Source organism: Eptesicus fuscus, chromosome 8 (genome assembly GCF_027574615.1).
Source record: "Eptesicus fuscus isolate TK198812 chromosome 8, DD_ASM_mEF_20220401, whole genome shotgun sequence".
Lineage (NCBI taxonomy): Eukaryota > Metazoa > Chordata > Mammalia > Chiroptera > Vespertilionidae > Eptesicus > Eptesicus fuscus.
The window spans coordinates 15,519,202-15,543,375 of NC_072480.1; the positions used below are offsets into that span (position 1 = coordinate 15,519,202).

At 41.9% G+C, this 24,174-nt stretch overlaps 1 pseudogene; it reads left to right on the top strand.

The window, feature by feature from the left end:
* The first annotated feature begins 2,398 nt into the window (after positions 1–2,398).
* Positions 2,399–6,649, top strand: LOC129150085 (SIN3-HDAC complex-associated factor-like; annotated as a pseudogene).
* Positions 6,650–24,174: the final 17,525 nt, after the last annotated feature.

Here is a 24,174-nt window from a genome sequence, read left to right on the forward strand (position 1 = left end):
ATGAGTAAGAAATAAACTTCTATTTTGTTAAATCACTGAGATTCGGGGTTTATCTATTATGGCAGCTAGTATGAACTAAAATAGCATGTAAGGCACTTAGTACAATAACTGACACAATACTGCTTAATAAATGTTAGATGTTATTGATATAATTGAAAAGAATTTTAGAGACAAAACAGGCAGGTTTAGGGAGTCTTAGAGATAGAGGGTCCATGGGAGAGGAATGCATAGACGGGGGCTTGAAGATATCAAAATGCTTATCTTACTTGTACAGAGGATAGAGAAATGCCACAGGAAGGGGAGGTCCAGGCAGATGGAAACATTTCTGGCCTGAGCAATTAAAACAGCCATAAACCAAGGACAGAGGTATCTTTGGCCTGAGCAGCTAGAAGATCAAAGGCAACTCCAACCAACAAGATAAGGGGGAGAGGAAGTGGGGGCACCACGTGGGCTTTAGACTTTGGAACTAACACTAGGTAGAATGACCAATGAGGAAAGCACGGGGGTCCTAAGTTTTAAAAAGGATCCAATTAGAAAGGGTCAGGCTCAGACAAAGAACTGCAGCCTTTATAAACCGGGAGACAAAGAGAATCAGCAGATTTCAGATTTTACAAATTCAGATTATTTAGATTTTTTTCCCATTAGAGAGAAAGAGAGAGCAGGCTTTTCCCATTTGGGGGCCCCGCCCCAGGTGGTCCCCTTTGGAGACAGCCCTGCCCAGATGGAGTTTATATCTGCTTCCAATAAGCTTCTACATTTTTTTAATTAAAGAAGCCTTTTTATCTATGAGTTTATTCTTCAAGCTTCATGAGGACAAGGACCCACGGGAAAAATCTGCACCCCAAACCTCATGATTTCATCATGATTCTTCATAATACAAACCAAGAGAACTAAACCCCTGAACTTGACACACAGCAATAAAATGGAATCCTTTCTGCAGTATACAAGATTTGGCTTGCTTTTTTTTTTTTTAAGCTAGAAATAGTCTAGAAAATAAAGTTGTATGTGCAAATTAGTAAAAATATGAGCAGTTCATGTATGTAACTTACAAAAATTCAATATCTTGTATTTATAGTTGCTACACTTTTAAAACATTAACAAAATATAAATAAGGAAAAAAACAAATTCAAATACTTTAAATTATTTCTTACTTCTGAGGATTTCAGTCTGTGTTATGATTCATTCAATAATTTCTCTCAATATTTCCCACAATGTTTATACTTCTTTCTTAAAAGTGTCTTCTTTTTTGGCCCCTACACCTTTGGATATTTTAGTGCTTTTGCTCAGGCTTATTCCCAGTTTATCTAATGAAATTCTACCTCTCTTACAGCCCAGGTCAAATTTCACATATTCAGTTAAAGCCTTCCAACTCATCCTGCTTGGAAGGGACCCCACTTGCACTTAACTGTAATAATATTTGTACAATCCAAGGCTCTTACTGTTTGCTGTCTTCTACCCCACAGTTTATTCTCAGGTGGGTTTATATAGCTTGCTTCTCCTTAATCAGGTTGTAAACTACCGGATGATGGGGACTGTGATTTTTTATTTTGTATTGCCCACAGAAAATAGAGTTTTGTGCAAATAGTTATTGATAATTGATTCATTGGTTTGAAAACCCCAAGTATAAGATTTCAACTAACATTTTAATATCTGTCTTTCCTAGAGTTTTATAAGAATGAAGAACAGCAGCTCTCATAAAATTTTTCCCCATAGATGAATAATAATTTATGGTTGGGGGACCATAGTGGCAAAAGTAGTATTTTATGGTCAGTGGTCTGGTACAAAGAATAAATTAGTGCCCAATTTTTCATATTCAAATGAGGACAATTTTATGTGCATAACCAGTTACGCTTATTTTGCTTTTGGGGGGGGGGGGGTCTTTCATCATAACTATTCACTTTCTTTTTTGCATATTTGCTTAAGATGTTTTCCTTATTAAAAGTGATAGCTGAAAAATTTTAACATTGTATATTCAACATAAGTACCTTAAAATGTTTTAACTCTGAATCCTGTCTTTCATTTCCAGCTGATTGCTATGTAATACTCTACTTTCACACGATGTTTATCCTCTAAAAATTAATAAATTTTTTGGTCAATGTTTACTTAGATTTACTAATGTGTCTACTAACTTCTTTGTTCGTCATTGATTCTTGCATTCTAACCTTTCCTGCTGGGTTTGTATTTCTTCTTTCTGCAAGGGTCTGTGTGAAGGAAATTCTCTTAGTCTTGGTTTAAAATGTCTTTATTTTGAGAACTGCAGAAGACAATCTTTCTAGACAAGGCAGTTGAGAAGAAGGGTGCAATTGAAGGGGGTGTGTGTGTGGGGTTGGCCTGGAGTGCACTTCACACCTCGGGAACGTTATTGCATGTGGAATGGCTGCTTTTGGAAGACTATTGCCCAGAAGCAAAGATGTTTGGTTTTCACAAGCCAAAGATGTTCCAAAATATAGAGGGATGCTGTATTTGCAGAGCTAAGTCCTCCAGTTCCTGATTCACTGACAGTAAACGTTATGGGAACTGTTTTGGGTTGCATGACACTCCTTCAGGAGACATCTATAATGCCTGTGTCCTTCTTATGAAAAGATAAATGAAATTGCTGGCAGGACTAAACACACACACACACACACACAACACAACAAACAAACAAAAAACAAACAAACCTGGAATCATGTGGTAGATGCATGGCAGGACCCAGTTTAAAGACTACATTGAGTGACTGACCAGGTAGCTTAGTTGGTTGGAGCATTATCCCTATGCTCCAGGGTTGCAGCTTCTATTTCTGGTTGGGGTACATACAGGAATCAACCAATGAATGTATCAATAAGTGGAACAACAAGTCTCTCTATCTCTCTCATTCTCTCTCCCTTCTTCTCTCTCTAAAATCAATCAGTATATGAACAATTCTATTCCAACAAACTAGACAACCTGGAGGAAATGGACATATTCCTAGAAAAATACAACCTTCCAAAACTCAATCAGGAAGAATCTAAAAATCTCAATAGGTCAATAACTATGGAAGAAATTGAAGCAGTCATCAAAAAGCTTCCAGCAAACAAAAGCCCGGGGCCAGACGGCTTCACAGGGGAGTTTTACCAAACATTCAAGGAAGAACCAAAACCTATCCTCCTCAGACTGTTCCAAAAATTTCAAGAGGAAGGAACACTTCCAAGCTCATTCTATGAAGCCAGCATCACCCTAATACCAAAACCAGATAAAGACAACACAATGAAAGAGAATTACAGGCCAATATCCCTCATGAACATTGATGCCAAAATCCTCAACAAAATTCTAGCAAATCAGATCCAGCATTACATCAGAAAGATCCATCACACACCATAACCAAGTAGGATTTATCCCAGGGATGCAAGGATGGTAAATATCCACAAATCAATAAACATGATACATCACATAAGATAAAAATCACATAGTCATATCAATTGCTGCAGAAAAAGCATTTGACAAAATCCAATACCCTTTCTTAGTAAAAACTCTCAGCAAGGTGGGAATAGAAGGATCATATCTCAACATAATAAAAGCCATATATGACAAACCCATAGCCAACATCATGCTCAATGGACAAAAACTAAAACCATTTCCCCTAAGAACAGGAACAAAACAGGGATGCCCACTCTCACCACTCCTGTTCAATATAGTACTGGAAGTACTAGCCATTGCGATCAGACAAGAAGAAGAAATAAAAGGCATCCAAATTGGAAAAGAAGAAGTAAAACTGTCCTTATTTGCAGATGACATGATACTGTACATAGAAAACCCTAAAGACTCTATCAAAAAATCAGTAGACTTAATAAATGAATTCTGCAGTGTAGCAGGATACAAAATTAATGCAAAAAAATCTATGGCATTTCTATACATCAAAAGTGAACTTACAGAAAGAGAGAATAAAAAAACAATCCCATTTACCATCACACCAAAAAAATTAAGATACCTAAGAATAAACTTAACTAAGGAGGTAAAAGACCTACAGAATACTGAAAAAAGAGATAGAGGATGACATAAACAGATGGAAGAACATACCATGTTCATGGATTGGTAGAATCAACATCATTAAAATGTCCATACTATGCAAAGCAATCTATAGATTCAATGCACTCCCCATTAAAATACCAATGGTATATTTCACAGACCTAGAATGAACTCTCCAAAAATTAATCTGGAATAAAAAAAGACCCCGAATAGCTGCAGCAATCCTGAGAAAGAAGAACAAAGTAAGTGAGATCTCAATACCAGATATCAAGCTGTATTACAAAGCCACTGTTCTCAAAACTGCCTGGTACTGGCACAAGAACAAGCATTTAGATCAGTGGAATAGAATAGAGAACCCAGAAATCAACCCAAGCCATTATACTCAATTAATATTTGACAAAGGAGGCAAGAACATACAACGGAGTCAAGATAGTCTCTTCAATAAATGGTGCTGGGAAGCCCTAACTGGTTTGGCTCAGTGGACAGAGCATCGGCCTGCAGACTCAAGGGTCCCAGGTTCGATTCGTGGTCAAGGGCATGTACCTTGGTTGCAGGCACATATCCAGTGGGGAGTGTGCAGGAGGCAGCTGATCAATGTTTCTCTCTCATCAATGCTTCTAACTCTCTATGCCTCTCCCTTCCTCTCTGTAAAAAATCAATAAAATATATATTTTTTAAAATGGTGCTGGGGAATTGGACAGATACATGCAAAAAAAAATGAAACTAGACCACCAACTTATACAATACACAAAAATAAACTCAAAATTGATAAAGGACTTAAACATAAGATGGGAAACCATAAAAATACTAGAGGAATCCAGAGGCAGCAAAGTCTCAGACATATGCCGAAGCAATTTCTACACCGATAGGACAGTGGAATCTAAAGAGAAAATAAACAAATGGGACTACATTAAAATAAAAAGCTTTTGCACAGCAAAAGAAACCATCAACAAAACAACAAGAAAGCCCACTGCATGGGAGAACATATTTGCCAATGTTGTCACCGATAAGAGTTTAATCTCCAACATTTACAGGGAACTCATACAACTTAACAAAAGGAAGATTAAACAACCCAATCAAAAAATGGGCAATGGACCTTAATAGATACTTTTCGAAAGAAGACATAAGGAAGGTCAAGAGACATATGAAACATGCTCAAAGTCACTAATTCTCCGAGAGATGCAAATCAAAATGACAATGCGGTATCATCTCACACCTTTTAGAATGGTTATCATCAAAAATTCAACAAATGACAAGTGCTGGCGAGGATGCGGAGAAAAAGAAACCCTCGTGCACTGCTGGTGGGAATGCAGACTGGTGCAGCCACTGTGGAGAACAGTATGGAGTTTCCTCAAAAAACTGAAAAATGGAACTCCCATTTGACCCAGAGATCCCACTTCTAGGAATATATCCCAAGAAACTAGAAACACCAGTCAGAAAGGACATATGCACCCCTATGTTCATAGCAGCACAATTCACCATAGCTAAGATTTGGAAACAGCCTAAGTGCCCATCAGCAGATGGGTGGATTAAAAAACTGTGGTACATCTACACAATGGAATACTACGCTGTGGTAAAAAAGAAGGAATTCTTACCATTTGCAACAGCATAGATGGAACTGGAGAGCATTATGCTAAGTGAAATAAGCCAGTCAGAGAAAGATAAATATCACATGATCTCACTCATTTGTGGAATATAATGAACAACATAAACTGATGAACAAAAACAGATCCAGAGACAGAGAAGCATCGATCAGACCGTCAAACCTCAGAGGGAAGGTAGGGGAGGGTGTGGGTAAGGGGAGAGATCAACCAAAAGACTTGTATGCATGCAAATAAGCCTAACCAATGGATGCAGACACCAGGGGGGTGAGGGCATGGGGTGGGGGTTGGGGGAGGTAATGGGGCAATAAGGACACATATGTAATACCTTAATAAAGAAAACAATTATTAAAAAAATAAAACTGTACCCTATTAGGAAAAAATAAAATAAAATCAATCAATAAAAATATTTTTTTAAGATTACATTGAAACCAAAGAAAGGGGAAACTCTATCTGGAAACAGCATAAAAAAAGCAATCAGATCAGCAAACTGCAGAAGTAATTTAAAGGTCACAATTTCAGGGCTCCCAGTACTACTTCAAGTGCCTCCCCAGCTCGATCTCCTTGTTACAGTAACTAGTCAGATGATGGTTCAGATAGAGATGGCTTCTGGCTCTAACAGAATGCCAGGTTTTTCTTTTTTCTTTTTTCTTTTTAGATCTCACATACTGGAAAAGAGAGAAAATATGGCAGTGGTCGACAAACTCATTAGTCAACAGAGCCAAATATCAACAGTACAACGATTGAAATTTCTTTTGAGAGCCAAATTTTTTAAACTTAAACTTCTTCTAATGCCACTTCTTCAAAATAGACTCGCCATGTTGTATTTTGTGGAAGAACCACACTCAAGGGGCCAAAGAGGCGCATGTAGCTCGCGAGCCGCAGTTTGCCGACCACGGTGTTGAGGGATTATCTATAAAGGCCGTTTTGGGGAAGTTTGCATTGACACACGTCTATTGAAGCCTGGTTGCAGCAACATGAAAGCAGCTGTTAAGAAACTGGAGGAACGGGGGCCAGAGCCTTTTCCCATCTCCACTCAGGAGTGGTGGCTGAAGTTTATGTAGAAGAGGAACAAAAAACCATTTAAATTTTAGGGGGGGAAAAACAGCAACAAAAAGACCCTTCTATTTTTAACTTGGATACCAAAAACAATTCTTCAAAATTCTAGAGTTGTTTTGAGTGTATTATTTTTCTTTCAGTGCCACAAGTTCCACAAACTCAGAAGCCAGTGTCTAGCTCACTAAAAGAAAACAAAAAGTGTGCATAATATTTAATATGCTGAGTATTTCATTAAAAAAAAAACTGAATGCTGCTGTAAAGTGCTCTTTAAGTCTTTTTAAATCCCCTTCTAATGAATGAAACTAGGGGAATTTCAGGTGACAGAGACTGGATTTGTTGTATGACAAACCTATGTAGTTTTGGTCTTTCTGTATTGAAAAGCAGTGGTTGGGGCATTTTAAAAGCGGGCTGGCTACACTTGCTTTCCTTCAGATGATAAATTTGTCATTACTCAGTAGCATGGATTTGCCCCTACAGGTAGTTGTTCATAATTTTGAAATATTACAGTCTTGCCAAAGTTCTAATGTCTCAAACCTGAATATTAAGCAGGACAGTCTAAACTCACTGGTGCAAATACCTTGAAGGAGTAATTTCTAAATATAAAAAGAGTAACTGGACTGTATATGTTGTACTCTGTATCACTTTCCTCACATTGGTATTTAATAAAGATTTTAATTTATATGAAACTTTTAAAGCAGAATCAAAGCTCCCCTTGTGGAAATATCAAGTCCTTACGCTACGTAATCTTGCATGAATAGTACCAATTTTACCACACGGTAAAGAACACACTCTATTAAAAATGTTAAATTACCTGAAAGTAACATGTGCAAGCCTTCAGGGTGGCATAAAAAACCCAAAGGTTAATGCTTTGTGGGGCACATTTCTCAGAGGGCTTGCAGAGTGTGTAAATAATTGACTTTCTGTTTGTGTTACATAACTGGTGACAGCGTTGCAAATCTGCACAATTCAGTTTTGGCTGTGGATTACTTCAGCTGACCTTTGTAAAGGCTTTATCTGTAGAGTGGTTATTTGACTTGCTTTAACCTATTAGAGTTTTGAGGTTTATTTTTTCACTATATCAAAGTAAAGTTCTAATAAAAGGAAAGAGGTGTGCTAATGCTGAGTGGGTTGGTTTGGGATTGGCTTCTTTCAGGCAGGCTTTCTGAACATTACAATGTTACATGATAAATCCAGAACGTGGAGCCCTTCAATTCTAAAATTTTTATGAAAAGCCTATTACTTGAACCAAAGCCAAAGTACCCTCATTACATCTCTTCTAAAAGTTCACGAAAAATATTACCAGTTCAGACTTTCCATAATGAAGGAGGAGCATTTGCCTACCTTATAATAAAAGACTCAGTTCTTATTTTTAAAGATGGACTTTAAAAATTGGATAGTATAAAAAACAATAAGGAGTGAACCACTTTTTATGGGCACCCTGTAGCTTATAGTTCTTAATCTAAACTTAAAATTTTATACGCCTTTGGAAGAAACTACAAGCCATCCCTAGGCCTGCGCTCGACAATGAGTTGGGTTGACTCCCACAGCCTTTAAGGTGAATAACAGGAGTCCCAGACATTATCATCTTCCTCCTGAGGTATTTTGAAATGGTTCTTCTTTATTTTTGTACATTTTGGCTGCAGTATTGGTAGAATATAATTATTGGCAGAACTAAAACATGGATCATCTCTACTTCTATATGTATTTATTTATTACTAGACCTCAGCCACAGTCTTCTTTTTCTCCTTCCACCTCTCCTTGCCTGTAGTGATGCACTCTGTGTTACTATATTAGAAATTCACAAATCTGTTTTATATGTTTTATACTGTTGGGTACTTATAATCAAAACGTTTGCGAGGCTATTGAATAAGTTTAGTCTTATTAGATAAAAATTATTTTTATTTATTTGAAATATGTTTTTATATTTCAGAGAGGAAGGGGGAGAGAAAGAAACATCAATAATAAGAGCGAATAATTGAGCAGCTGCCTCCTGCACGCCCCCTACTGGGGATCGAGCCCACAACCCAGGCATGTGCCCTGGATCAGAATCGTACCCGGGACCCTTCAATCCACAGGCTGACACTCTATCCACTGAACCAAATCAGCTAGGGCAGAAAATTTTTTTTAAATGTCTTTATTTTATCTTTACCTTTGAATGCTAGTTTGACTGGATAGAGAATTCTAGATTAATAGGTACTAGTACTACTCCTGTCATTTTGAAGATATTATTCCATTGCCATCTAACAGCTACTGCTTGTGATAAGAAGCCAGCTTTGTCTATATATTATTTCTCAGTAGGTAATGTGATTTTAAGGCCATCCCTAACATTTGTAGAACCTGGGTTAAAATTACAAATGGAAGTCCATATACCATTTGTCTAAAAATGTATAAGTTAAAAATCAAGCAAATAACTAGTTAAATAATAGGTTCTATTCTTCTATCTTTATAACTATAGTATAAATGTAGCTTTTCAAAGACCTGGATGGCCAAGCCTTGAACTTAGGATTCTTGGAATCCTTGGGGTTCCATATGGAACTTGGCAGGGTAGGGAGAACTTTCCATCTGGGCTCCTGCCCTATAGCACATCTTCCTTTCTTTTTCCAGTCCTGGCTTCATCACCCACTGGAAGGGGCTTCACACATGTACTGTGGACACTACACTTTGAAGCCCCACCAACAGCCACTCCTGGCCCCTCCATGGCTCTAAGGTATGCAATCTGTTCTTGGGGAGATGGACATAAGGAAGAGGCCAACGCAGGTGCTGGAAGTGATCTGGGAAGCCCAGGGTTCTGGGCACACGGGATGTGGTTTGGAGACAGTGGGTTAATTTTGGGCGGCTTCTTGATGTTGCAATAACCTCAAATAGGTTCACACTGTATCAGAGAGAAGTTTTTTAAAATGCAAATCACAGCCCTATCCATTTTGGCTCAATAGCTAGAGCTTCAGCCTGTGGACTGAAGGGTCCCAGGTTCGATTCTGGTCAAGGGCATGTACCTCAGTTGCACCCCAGACCTGGTTGGGGCGCATGCAGAAGGCAACCAATCAATATGTCTCTCTCACATTGATGTTTCTCTCTCTTTGTCTCTCCCCCTCCCTTCCATTCTCTCTAAAAAGTCAATGGAAAAATATCCTTGGGTGAGAATTAATAAACAAACAAAAAAGGGCAAATCATAGCATTTTATTCTCATGCTTAAAAAGCCATAAAGATCTCCCATTCAATCTATATAAATAAAAGGCTAATATGCAAAGTGTCCCTTCGGGAGTTTGACCGGGAGACCAGGAGTTTGATCACTCGCTATGACATGCGCTGACCACCAGGGGGCAACGCAGAATGAAGGAAGGCCCTGGCCACCAGCCAGAAGGTCCCAATCGGCCCTGATTGCCAGCCAGGCCTAGGGACCCTACCCATGCACGGATTTCATGCACTGGGCCTCTAGTTTGAAATAAAACTGTTAAAAGGCTACAAAGCTCTGGGTGGTACTTCAACATCTGAAGCACCGTGGGAAGAGTTTGTATCCAAGATTTTTCTCTTTCTGAAACATACTCTCCTTCCTACTCTTCACATGGCTGACTTCTATCTACACTAATAAAAGAGAAAGATGCAAATTGACCATACCTTTGCGACGCCCACCAGCCAATCAGAAGTGAGTATGCAAATTAACCCAACAAAAATGGAAGGTTAATTTGCATATGCAGGCACCAAGCTGCCGGGGGCAAGGCAGGACGCTTGTGTCGTCACCATGGCGATGATGCAGGCATTCCTCACGGCCCCAGCAGCTCCGGGCCTCTGGGCAGCATGGGAAGGCAGAAAGGCGGCTCTGAGACAGAGCAAAGGCAGAAAGGCGGCTCCAGCCGGAGCAAAGGCGGTGCTGGCAGCCAGGGGAAGGAAGGCCCATTCTTGCATGAATCTCATGCATTGGGCCTCTAGTCTATTATAAATTCTTGGCTTAAATGTCACCTCTGTAAATATACCTTCCTGGTTATTTGCTATCACTACATTTTGTTCATTTCCTTCAGAGTACAAATACAAATTTATTTTACTTGTTTGATATTTCTTCCTCCAAATTGTCATCTACACTAGAGAGAATGTCACAGATAAGATTTCCTGAGATGTAGAGTCCGAAGTGGAGATTAGCTTAGGAACTCTATTAGAAAGTACTCCAATCAATACCTGCTGAAAGGAGGACTGGGCATCAGTTAGTCAGTGAACACTGGCCGCCCAGAAGGGGCCTGACTTTGAACAAAGCAGTTCTCTTTAGTCGAAGCAATTCCTAAGAGGGCTCACAACTATGGTCTAGGCAGGACAGGATAGCATTCAGGATGGTCCACGTCTTGTGCCCTCAGGTCCAGTTCTCCATGAGTCCTGGAAGTAGCTCCTTCAGGACACTACTTTTCTTGGGGGAAACTTGTTAGTAAAGTGAACTACAGCCCCCTGCTGCTGCTGCTCCTGAGACTGTAACTTATAGTCATCCTTGCCCTCCTCTGTTGTCCATTCTAGATTCTCCTCACTGTCAATTAATGCCTTTAAAGGCTTATAAAGGTTTAGCTGACTTATCTAGTGGACTAAATCAGACTCTCAAATCTCTCAGGCCGCATCTGCCTCACTTGCCCAGTTGCCATCAGAATTGTACAAGACAGTACTAAAAGCTGTCCAAGTTGGATATCTAGGTGCAAAACATATGTCTCAATGCCTCCATCGTGTAACAATAGCTCTACTGCCTCTTGATGATAAGAGTCAATTAGCCCCATCAAGATCTTTTTCTTGCCTGTTGATCCTTGGCATGAGGGGCCAAAAGGCATTGCATGGTGGTGTAGCTTATAGTTCAATGAAGACTCTTGCTGTGTTCCTGAGTAGAAATGTTACCTCTTTGGGAATCAAGACCTTTAAACCTGGGTTACAGTTGTGAGGAGGAAAAGCCTAAATTTCTCAGTGGGGCGGATGGTAAATAGGGATTCCTGCTTCCACACCCTGTATTCTCCTTTTGGGGATACAGCACCATGTCACAGTGATTGATTTAGAGCATTACTGTATCCTGGAGGGTAGCCCTTTGTCCTCACAGGGTATCATCTTCAAGCTGGCACTTCATCCAAGCGTTCAACACGCCGCTCCATTTCTTAACCCAGTTGCTTCTGGGTGTTATGCTGTGCGATAGGTCCAATGGATTCCATGGTCATGTTCCCACTACTACATCTCTTTTGCCATGAAGTGGGCTCCTTGGTTGAAGGCAATAATATGTGGGGTATCATGCTGGTGTATCAAATATAATATAAGCCTTTGGATAGTCATCGTAGTTGAAACTCTGCAGGCAGGAAAGACAAACCCACAGAATATGTGTCTATTCGTATTAAAATTAATGACCACCCCATCCAGGGAAGAAGGAGTCCAATATGGTCACCTTTCCACCAAGTGGCTGTTTGGTGTCTTGGATGGAGAGTGTGGTGATGGGCCTCAGCAATGGTTTTTGTTGTTGGCAGGTTGGTCATTTGGCCATGACATCAGTTAGATTAATCTTGGTGAGTGGGAGCTAGTGATGTTGGGCCCATGTATAGCCTTCCTCCTTGTTACCATGTATTTTCTGTTTGTGAATCCACTGTGCTAGTACTGGGGTGGCAGATGAAAAAGCTGAATGACACCAACTGGCTGAGTCATTCTACTTGGGTGTTTAATGCCTCTTCAAAGGTAGATGCTCTCAGGATCTGTGGAGGAAAGAGATGGGAGCAAGATTGGGCATAAGGACAAAGATGGCCACAGTACAATCGCAGCCAGGCTTCAGCCCACCTTGCAGGGAGTTCTGAAGCTGGGATGACTCCTTAGAGTTGTCCCTTGTTGAGGCGAGAGTCAGGTCTTGACAATGCCACATCAAGCAGTCTTTTGCTGCAGGCAGGCCTTAGGAGGGCCATGACTTTGGGCAAAGTAACTTTCTTTAGCTAAGACAAATACTAATGAGGGCTGTCCCAGAAGCTGACTCCTTCAGTCTTAAAGGAGAGATAGTGTGGTCCCGTATAGCACCCATGGAAGCGACAGTTACTATTTTATTCACCAATGTAAATGTCCAAGCTTAATAATGGTGCTTAGCACATGGTAGGCCTTCAAAACACCTATTTGAAATAGACAAATTACTGAAATGTCCTGCTTTATTAGTTTGGAGTATAAAGGTCACATGTTATTCCACCCTCCAACATTTTAGCATAAAAAAGAAGAGTGTGCCCAGCTTGTGTGGCTCAGTGGTTGATCGTTGACCCAGGAACCTGGAGGTCACCTGTTCAGTTTGATTCCCGCTCAGGGTACATGCCTGGGTTCTGGGCTCCAATCCCAGTAGGGGGCATGCAGGAGGCAGCCAATGGATGATGTTTCTCATTGATGTTTCTATCTCTCTCTCCCTCTCCCTTCTCTCTCTCTAAAAATCAATAAAGGAAAAAAATTAAAAATAAAAAAGAAGAGTGTAAAGAACACTTCCTAGATTGAACACTTTGCCATATTTGTTTTCTCTCTTTATGAATATGTGTGTGTATAGTATTATTATTTTTTTCTGAACCATCTGCAGACCTCATGACACCCTGTCTTTAAATATTCTGGTATGCACCTCCTAAAAGTAAGGTTGCTCTCAATATTACTACTATCATATCTTTTTTTAAAATTTATTTTAGAAAGAGAGGACAGGAGAGAGAGAGTGAAAAAAGAAAACACATTGATGTGAGAAACATTGCTATATGTACTCCAACCAGGGATTGAACCCCTAACCTAGGTATGTGCCCTGACCAGGAACAAAACCCGTGTCCTCCCCGTGCACAGAACAATGCTCCAACCAACTGAGCAACATCGTCGAGGGTGACATCTTAAAAACAAACAAACACAAAACCCAGTAATTCCCTAATATCTAATGTTCAGTCTCTATTCAATTTTTATGGTTCTCCACAAAATATCTTTAATAGATTTGAAAACTTTTTAGAAACATGATTCCATCCAAGGTTCATGTATTACATTTGAATATCATGTTTCTTTAGTCTCTTTTAAGCTAGAACATTTACCCCCACCTTCTACTTTCCCCCATAGTAAGGTGACCAGACGTCCCGCTTTTGGCGGGACAGTCCCGATTTTTACGGCTCCTCTGATTATCCTTGTGGCTTTCTCTCTCCTTCTAGTTGTGGGCATTTCAGTCCGCCAGCTTTCCTGTGGTTCCGGATGATGTCCGTTTTGACTTTTAGTTGTATTTTTGAAATTGTTGTGCCCGGCTGTAGGTTAGGTGTTTAACCTATGCCGCCATCTTGGTTTTCCCCGACAGTCCCGATTTTTAACAATTTGTCCCGCGTCCCGCAGCATTTTAAAAAAGTCCCGATTTTTGGAAAGAATGCACGACAAGCTAGGGAACGGCGGGAGAACGGGAAGGGAATATACGGTTTTCGGCGGCCATGTGGCTATTTAGCCAGGATATGAGTTTTATATTATTTTTGTTAATTTTATAATGTTAAACTTTAATAATAACAAATAATTGTTGAGAACTGATTATCGAGAACTGCTTATCAAAGTTCGCCTTGTTGATCAGTTGTTAGAATTCGACCACCATTGTTTGGACTTAATGAACAATGGCATTTTTTGGGATTGGCAATGACGAAAACATTTTGTAACTGTCTCTCAGACGATACACATCGTACTGCGTGCTAGTAAGCTAGTTAAACAAGTGATGTCATTACAAATCAGCTATTCAGATAATTTAGTAAGTAATTTATTTACTTCATAAATTTTCTTGAATTTAGCAGACAGTACTCGTATTATTTATATTTTATAGTGGCGGCAAAAAGTCTAGCACCGGCCTTGAAAGTAACACTTACGACTTACGTTATGGCAAATTCAGAGGAAAAATAATACAAGTTAGTATTGTTATTATTTAGAAAAAAATATAGGATTAAAATAATTTTTAAAATATAGTTACTTTATAACAATCAAATTAATTTAATTTATAAACTAACAATAAAATATGTTCATGTAATTATGTACCTACTTACTGTGTTTTTAAGCAATATGTATATAATAATTTATAATATAATTTTAAATTATTTTTTTTAGATTTTTAACATAATGAGTAAGAAAAGAGGATGCAAATTCAACGATGATCTAAGAAGTGAATTTTCTTTTATTAAAAAAAACAAAAGCGATTACAATATAGACCAAATTTTTAATCAAGAACCGCCCCCCCCTTCGGGCCGAAACCAGTTTGGCTCAGTGGATAGAGCGTCGGTCAGCCTTCAAGGGCATGTACCTTGGTTGCGGGCACATCCCCAGTAGGGGGTGTGCAAGAGGCAGCTGATCAATGTTTCTCTCTCATCAATGATTCTAACTCTCTATCCCTCTCTCTTCCTCTCTGTAGAAAATCAATAAAATATATATTTTTTAAAAAAGAACCCCCCAACCCCCCCAATCAATGGTGTCCTGCTTTACCAATGTTGAAATCTGGTCACCTTACCTTATAGACAACTTTTTAAGGAGATAAAGGCTAGAAGGGCTCTTGTCTTCCATTCTGGATTTATCTAATTGTTTCCTCATAGTGTCATTTCATTTCTCCCAGGTAACATCACTTTTACTATTTCAAACCAATGAGGAAATCCCCATCTGAAAATATTCTTACTACCCTCATCACTACCCTGACACCCTTAGGTCATTCCATGAACTCTTCACTTAATATAAATTTATGTTGCTATGATAAAAGCTCCTACTAACATCCAGAGGAACATCCTGATTCATAGCCAATTGCAGTCAGAGTCCTTGCTCCCTGGAGGACCAGAGACCTCATAATTCCTACCAGAAGCTGGTGGCTTCTTATTGAACAACTAGAGACCCAGTGCATGAATGGGGTCCCTCTGGGTGGCCTGCAGGGATCAGGCTGAAACCCGCAGTCCAACGTTGCCTGCAGCTCCTACCTGCTGCCCCTGCTCATCCCGGCCCCACTGTGCCTGCCATGGGCGCGCCCAATCAGTCCCCATCAGGAGAGGCTTGTGCTGCCGCAGCAGCGCTCACCAGCCATGAGCCCTGCGTCTGGCAACCTCCCCAGGGGCGTGGCCTATGGGATGGGGCTGAAACTGGCTCTCCAATATCCCCTGAGGGGTCTCGGATTGCGAGAGGGTGCAGGCCAGGCTGAGAGACCCCACCGGTGCACAATTGGGCTGGGGAGGGACTGTGGAAGAGCTCCAGGGCGTGTCCGGCCCATCTCGCTCAGTCCTGATCCACCAGACCCCAGCAGCAAGCTAACCTACTGGTCGGAGCATCTGCTCCCTATGGTCAGTGCATGTCATAGCAACTGGTTGACCAGTTGACTGTCTGCCCCCTGGTGGTCAGTGCATGTCATAGGGAGCGGTTGAGCAGCCTTAGCATATCATTAGCATATTACACTTTGATTGGTTGTTCGGTTGTTCTGCTGTTCTGTCTGTTTGCATATTACCTTTTTATTATATAGGATGTTGCTTTGGTGGTGCTACTATATCTAAAAGAAGATGAAACTAGGACCACTGCTGATGAATAAAATAAATAGGCCACTGTCAGTTCACATGGAAGTGTAGGAATTCTATATTTAAGAAGCTCTTTCACCTGTCAAAGGACAAGGAAGCAATTCTAAACAGAGTGTATTGTATCACTTTTATGCATACAGGTGACCTTATATGAGAGTGATATAGACACTCATGAGAGGTGCTGTGCTGAGAAGGGTCTCACGCCTGGTCTAGGTAGCAGGGTAGGTTTGATTCTTTATGCCATCTGTTCAGCACAGCATCTGCAGGTGAAGATATGACTCAGCAGAGAAGTCTACTTCAGCCAGGGCTAAGATTCTTGTTTGTTTATTTAAAGTGTTTGCATGGTAAAAAAAAAAAAAATCAATAAAAACATATCCTCAGGTAAAGATTAAAATAATTTTTAGCATAATTTTAAGTAAAAATTCTAGAATCAGAAAAAAATAAAATATTTGCATGGTGAGAAAAGGAAAATTTATCTTGTTCTTAGGGTGAAGGAAAAAGGAATTAAAATAAAATTTATTTTTCAATTTTCCATTATCACTTCTTTCATTATTTTTTCCACATTTTATACTATGTTTATTTATCTATACTAATAAAAGGGTAATGTGCTAATTAGACTGGACATCTTCCGGATGTCCTTCCTGACAACGCTGGGGGCTTGGCCAGCCTGCAAACCACCCCAGGCCCCTCGCCCACGCTGGCCCCAGGTCCCAACGGAGACCCCCCCCCACCCCCTGATTGGGGGTGTGGCTGGCCTGCAAACCACCAGCGAGCAGGTGGGAACAGCCAACCTCTCAGTCCCTTCCCCTGCTGTCAAGCGCCGATCACCCAATGGCGAATGGGGAACCAGGGGTGGGTGGTGGCGGGAGGGGGGGGAGGGGGGCGGGGCTGGCTGCAGGTAGCTGGGGAAGATGGCCCTGATCACAGGCCAGGCCTAGGGACTGTACCCACACACAAATTTTGTGCGCTGGGCCTCTAGTCCCACTATAAGAGCATAAATTATCCCCAAAGTAGATTTTTAAATTTTTATTGTTGAAAGTATTACAGATGTCCCCTTTTCTTCCCCCATTGACCCCTGCCCTTCCTCTCCCCAGGCCTTCACCACACTATTGTCTGTGTGCATGGGTTACTTCCCACCCTCCCTTCCCTTATCCCCAAAGGAGTTTGATCCATAATGATTAAAGTTGTAAAACTTATTGTGACTAATCATGTTTACCTTGTTTAGCTAATTAAAAATCAAGGAATCTCCCTCTAGATAGATTCTATATTTTATTACATTTGCAAAATTCTAAAGCAGTTATGTCATCCTCAATTCTTAAAATAAATTTTATTATCTTTGAGACTATCAGAACAGATTTCCTGTGTGTTACAAAAACAGGTAAGCAATCTTAAATAGTGACCTAAATGTTCCCTGATTTAGCCATTGTTGGTGGTTCTCCAGCTTATTTCTCTTAATCTTTTTTTTTCATACTCACCTGAGGATATTTTTTCCCATTGATTTGGTTTGTTTGTTTGTTTGTTTGTTTTAATTACTTTATTGATTAAGGTATCCCATATTTGTCATCAAACCCCCCCCCCCCCCCATTTCCCATTGATTTGTAGAGAGAGTGGAAGGGAGGGAGGAGAGGGAGAATCGAAGAGAGAAACATCAACATGAGAGACATATCAATTGGGTGCCTCCCACACTGTCCCCTCTGGGGTTGGGGAACCTGCAATGAGGTATTTACCCCTGACCCAGAATCAAACCCCTGACCCTTCTTACACTCTAACCACTGAGAAAACTGGCCAAGGCTGTTTCTCTTAATCTTGACCAACCCCAAGAGGAGGGAAGGAGCAAAGAAGATGAAGATAATCTGGGTGCTCCCAGCTGTTTCTCTCAGAAGAAATAATATTCAAGTCTTTGAAGAAGTAACTGAAATCTCTTTTATTTTTGCTTGCCCAATATTAAGAACTTTGCAGTGGCCTGTGCAAAACAACTGTCCACGTAAGGGACCTTTAGATTTTCTTAGCAAAGAATATTGTGTAAGTGGTGCATTCAATCAGAGGTTCAGGGGTGGGGAACCTTTTTTTCTGCCAAGGGCCATTTGGATATTTATAACATCATTCGCTTAATATAATTCACTTAATATAAATTCATGTTGCTATGAAAAAAGCTCCTAGATTTATTGAATTGAAAGTCCCGCCTTCAGTTGCCTTGGCAGGGCCAGACCAAATGATTTTGCGGGCCGGGCTGGACGTTCCCCACCTCGGGTGAGATAGTCCAGCTGAAGGGAGTAGGGCGGGATTGGCTGACCCCCAGTGGCCTAAATTGACACTCACAGAAGAGCATAGTGGAGAAAAAGGGAGCAAACACAAGACAATGTTCTAATTTTCCATTTACTGAGAGATTAATTTTTAAATAAATATATTTTTATTGATTTCAGAGAGGAAGGGAGAGGGAGAGAGAGAGATAGAAATATCAATGATGAGAGAGAATCATCCATAGGCAGCCTCCTGCACCCCTACTGGGGATTGAGCCCACAACCCAGGCGTGTGCCCCAACCAGAAATCAAACCGTGACCTCTGGTTCATAGGTGAACGCTCAACCACTGAGCCACACCAGCTGGGTGAGAGATTAATTTTTGAAATGTAATTCTGAAGTCCCCAAGAGTGATTAGAATTGTTCTCCTATGTCCCATTCCAACTTAAACTTTACATTAATTGTATTTCATTAGGTTCTTGGCAGATATTTTTTACTAACATAGTCATCTATTAGCATGAACATAAAGAGGAGTAGTCCTCCCCCAACTCTGGAGGTAGAGTCTAGTTGTTTCCTTAAAGTAGTGCTTGTAAATTGAGTTCTTTTGCCCTGTAGATAAAGTTCATTGTTGGAACATATAATTTTGTGGGTTTTTTGTTTTGTTTTGTTTTAATAAATCTTTATTGTTCAGATTATTACAAGTGTTTCTCCTTTTTTCCCCCCATAGCTCCCCACCACCTGATTCCCCACCCCCATGCCCTTACCCCCCGCCTCTGTCTTCATCCATAGGTGTAAGACTTTTGTCCAATCTCTTCCCACACCCCTCAGACCCCCTGCCCCCTGAGAATTGTCAGTCCACTCCCTTTCTATGTCCATGATTCCATTATATTCACCAGTCCATTCTGTTCTTCAGACTTTTTATTCACTTGATTTTTAGATTCACTTGTTGGTAGGTATGTATTTGATGTCTTTTTGTTGTTCATAATTTTTATCTTTACCTTTTTCTTCTTCTTCCTCTTCTTAAAGAATACCCTTCAGCATTTCATGTAATCCTGGTTTGGTGGTGATGAACTCCTTTAGCTTTTTCTTGTCTGTGAAGCTCTTTATCTGACCTTCAATTCTGAATGATAGCTTTGCTGGGTAGAGTAATCTTGGTTGTAGGTTCTTGCTGTTCATCACTTTGAATATTTCTTGCCACTCCCTTCTGGCCTGCATAGTTTCTGTTGAGAAATCAGCTGACAGTCGTATGGGTACTCCCTTGTAGGTAACTAACTGTTTTTCTCTTGCTGCTTTCAAGATTCTCTCTTGTCTTTTGCCCTTGGCATTTTAATTATGATGTGTCTTGGTGTGGTCCTCTTTGGATTCCTCTTGTTTGGGGTTCTGTGCGCTTCTGAACTTGTAAGTCTATTTCTTTCACCAGGTGGGGAAAGTTTTCTGTCATTATTTCTTCTAATAGGTTTTCAATATTTTGCTCTCTCTCTTCTTCTGGCACCCCAAAAATTCAGATGTTGATACGCTTAAAGTTGTCCCAGAGGCTCCTTACATTATCTTCATATTTTTGGATCCTTTTTTCTTTTTGTTTTTCTGGTTGGTGTTTTTTGCTTCCTCATATTTCAGATCTTTGGTTTGATTCTTGGGGTACGTTGATCTACAGTTGAGTTTCTGTATATCCTTTATTTCAGACAGTGTATGCTTAATTTCTGACTGGCCCTTTTCCATTTTTTTGGCATTCTCATTAAGGTCCTTGAAGGTCTCATCAAGTTTCTCAGTGGTTTTTAGAAGATTCTTGAGTAACCTTATAAATGTGGTTTTGAACTCTATGTCGTCCCGTAGTTTGCTTTCCTCCAATTCTTTCATTCGTGACATGTTTCTGTGTCTCTGCATTTTGGCTGCTTCCCTGTGTTGATGGAGTGGCGTTGTGTGGTAGGTGACCTATAGGGCCAGTAGCTCAGCCTCCCCAATCACCTGAGGTGGACGCTCTTGGTACACCCCTTTGTGTGCTGAATGCAAAGTCTTGGTGTAGTTAAGCTTTGATTGCTGTTGGTACACTGGGAGGAATTGTCCTCCAGGGCAATTGGCTGTGGGGACCCGCTGTGTTTATAATGGAAGAACTGCTGCACTGGAGACATGCTTATGGTACAGGACTTGTTTCAATGGGGCTTTGGTGCTCACTGAGTCTGCCACTTTTAAAAAATATATATATATTTTATTGATTTTTTACAGAGAGGAAGACAGAGGGGTAGAGAGTTAGAAACATCGATGAGAGAGAAACATGATCAGCTGCCTCCTGCACACACCCCACTGGGGATGTGCCCACAACCAAGGTACATGCCCTTGACTGGAATCGAACCTGGGACCCTTGAGTCCACAGGCCGACACTCTATCCACTGAGCCAAACCGGTTTCGGCTGAGTCTGCCTCTTGAATGTGTCACTTATGAATGTGAGGAGTTGAAATCTGTGTCTCACACTGACCACTAGGTACACTGGCTTCTGGATCTCCAATGGGGTGCAGGTCAGCTACTGTCTGAGGTCACCCTGCAGGAGCTACAGCGAGAACTACAGTCCTCTCCTCCCTGCTTGGGATTTGTAGATTATGGAGCTGTCTGAACCGGTTTGCAAGTTTGCTAGGTTAAGCGGTGATAGTGAAGGCCATTCATATGCAAAAAACACTGCTTGGAGCTTGGGTGGGTTTGTAGGTTGTGCGGGGCGGGGTCTCAGGGCATCACTAGGCTAGGGCATGGCAAACAGCAATGGCTGGCAGCCAGCCATCCCGCGTCTCCGACTGTGTCCCCGCGTCTTGCGCCCCAGCGCAGCAAACAATTATTCCTCTGCACAGCTCTGCAAGCAAGCCACCCTCACTTTCCGACCCAATGGCAGACAGTCCAGCTTCTCCCCATAGGAGTTTGGGTCCCATGCGTCTCCCATTCGGGTTGAAGAAAGCAACACCCGCCGCCAGCCGGGATCCGCCGCCAGCCCATATCGCACATGCCCCCGTACCTCAGCTTTTCAGCGTTTGTGTACTGAATGCTCCCCTCTCTTTCTGTCTAGTTGTAGAACTTCCACTCAGCCAGCCCTCCCGTGGCTCTGGGTGATAGACGTTTTGTCTTTTAGTTGTAGTTTTGAAATTGTTGTGCACGGCCGCAGTTTAGGTATTTACCTACGCCACTATCTTGAGTTCTCCCTAATTTTGTTTTTTTAATATAAGAATTATAGAGAGCTTTTGGAACTAAAGAAAAAAAAGGTAATACAACAAACAAACAAAAAACACCCAGCATGAGTCCACAGGCCAATTTTAGGTGAAGACTTGTAATTTGTCTGATGGAAAGTTACTCAGTCCAATAAATAATACTAATACTAATTGATATGTCATTCTTTCAAGTAAATCAACATTAGCTAAATAGGCTTTCATTGTCCCAGAGGTAAACAAAGCCACTAAAACCAGCCATACAATGTTACTTGCTTATCTTATCTAATAAAGAGGGAATATGCTAATTGTCCATCACTCCATCACAAAGATGGCTGCACCCACAGCTGAGGCCAAGTTCCCATAAGGAGCCTTAACGAGCAATCAGCAGGGACCTGAGGCTACACCCTCCCTCGTCCCCATGGAGCTTGACAGGGGACCTTAGGCTGTGTCCCCCACCTGGCAGGGCTTGACAGGGGACTTCAAGGTGTGCTTCCCGTCCTGGTGCTGGGCTAGGGGACCTCAGGCTGCTCCCCCTGCCCCAGCACAAGGCCGGGGGACCTCAGGCTGCGCCCCCAACCAGGTGGGGCTTGACAGGGGACCTCAGGCTGTGCCCCCCGCCCCAGCACCGGGCCAGGGGACCTGAAGCTGCACCCCCTGCCTGGCTGGGCTTGACAGGGGACCTCAAGGTGCACCCCAGTGCTGGGTTGGGGGAACTCAGGCTGTGCCCCCCACCAGGTGGGGCTTGACAGGGGACCTCAGGCCACGCCCCCCGCCCCAGCACTGGGCCAGGGGACCTGAGGCTGCAGCCCCCTGCCTGGCTGGGCTTGACAGGGGACCTCAGGCCGTGTCCCCCACCCAGCAGGGCTTGAAAGGGGACCTCAAGGTGCACCCCCAGTGCTGGGTCGGGGGAACTCAGGCCGCACCCCCTGCCCAGCAGGGCTTGACGGGGGACCTGAGGCTGCGCCCCCTCCTGGTGCTGGGCTGGGGGACCTGAGGCTGTGCCCCCCCACCTGGCAGGGCTTGATGGGGGACCTCAGGCCATGCCCCCCATCCAGCGGGGCTTGATGTGGGACCTCAAGGCACACCCCCTGCCCTGGTCTGGGCTGGGGGACCTCAGGCCATGCCCCCAGTCCTGGCGCCGGGCCAGGGGACCTGAGGCTACATCCCCTGCCCGGCGGGGCTTGACAAGGGTGGGACTGGCCAGGTCTGGATCTAGCCCAATGGGGGGTGGGGGCGGGGTCTGGGTCTCACTCGATTTTGAGGCATAGGTAGGTAGGCGGTGACTCGACTCTGGGTCCCGTGGTGTGCCCCAGACTCTGACAGGAGGAAGGTTTTCATATACATTTTACTACTTTTCTTTCATCTCTGACACTTCTATTATAAGAAAGGGCAAATAGCAATATTAAATTATTTCCTCTAATTAATCCCCTTTTAATGTGCACGAATTTCATGCACCAGGCCACTAGTCCTAAATAAATAACAATGATTCATGCCTCCCTACCTTTGAACATACTGCTCTCTTTCCTAGAAGGCCTTCTCCTCCCTTCCTAATCTATTACTTGCCCTCTATCAAATACTTGATTACTCAAACCCCAAACGCTCATTTTTTTCTCTCACATAAACACGTTTTACAGTTCTATTGATCAGGTTATAGCTTAAAGAAATTGACTTCAGTTTCTTTGAGCAAAGTAGACCTCTTCTTCTTCTTCTTCTTCTTTTTTTTTTTTTTGTAATTTCACTGAACTGCTATGATCTTGGTCAAGCCACTTCATTTAGTGGATATTGAAGGCACTGCACTAAGCCCAGACGTTCTGTTTCATAGAATTTATAATCCAAGGAAGAAGACAGTGATAAGTCATTTACCTCTTACAGGAAATGCACAGTACATTTTTGGGCAATGTGAGATTTATGCATCAGACTATGTACAGCATCCTAGAAATCAGGGAAGAAGTTACAGTTGACAATGTCGAGTGAACCTCAATTGATGATGCTGTTGAATCAGGGAAGATGCAGGGGAGACAAAAGTGGTATTAGACCTGGATTCCTTTTAATATATTTTTATTGCTTTCAGAGAAGAAGGGAGAGGGAGAGATAGAAATGTCAAGGATGAGAGAGAATCATTGATTGGTTGCCTCCTGCATGCCCCCTACTGGGGATCTAGCCTGAAACCTGGGCATGTGCCCTTGACTGGAACTGAACACAGGACCCTTCAGCCTGCCGGCCAGGGCTACTGGTAGACCTGGATTCTTAATGATGAGTAGGAGACTGATGTACACCTGGGGGTAATGTTAAAGATACCCAGAGGCTGACAGTAGTTAAAGCTGTAAAAGTTGTATTTCATTAGGTTCTTGGCAGATACTTTTTACTAGCATAGTCATCTATTAGCATGAACATAAAGAGGAGTAGTCCTCCCCCAACTCTGGAGGTAAAAACAGATTTTATTCAGAAACTTAGGGGAAAAGAACCCTCAGTATAGAACTGGTCTTGATTGTCCTATTGCAATAGTTTCTGATAAATTGTTTTTCCAGTTTTAACAATTGTTAGGCTCTGGTTTTCTTCAAGGAGGGAAAAGGTAATGATTTCAGGCATTTCAGACAGAGGCA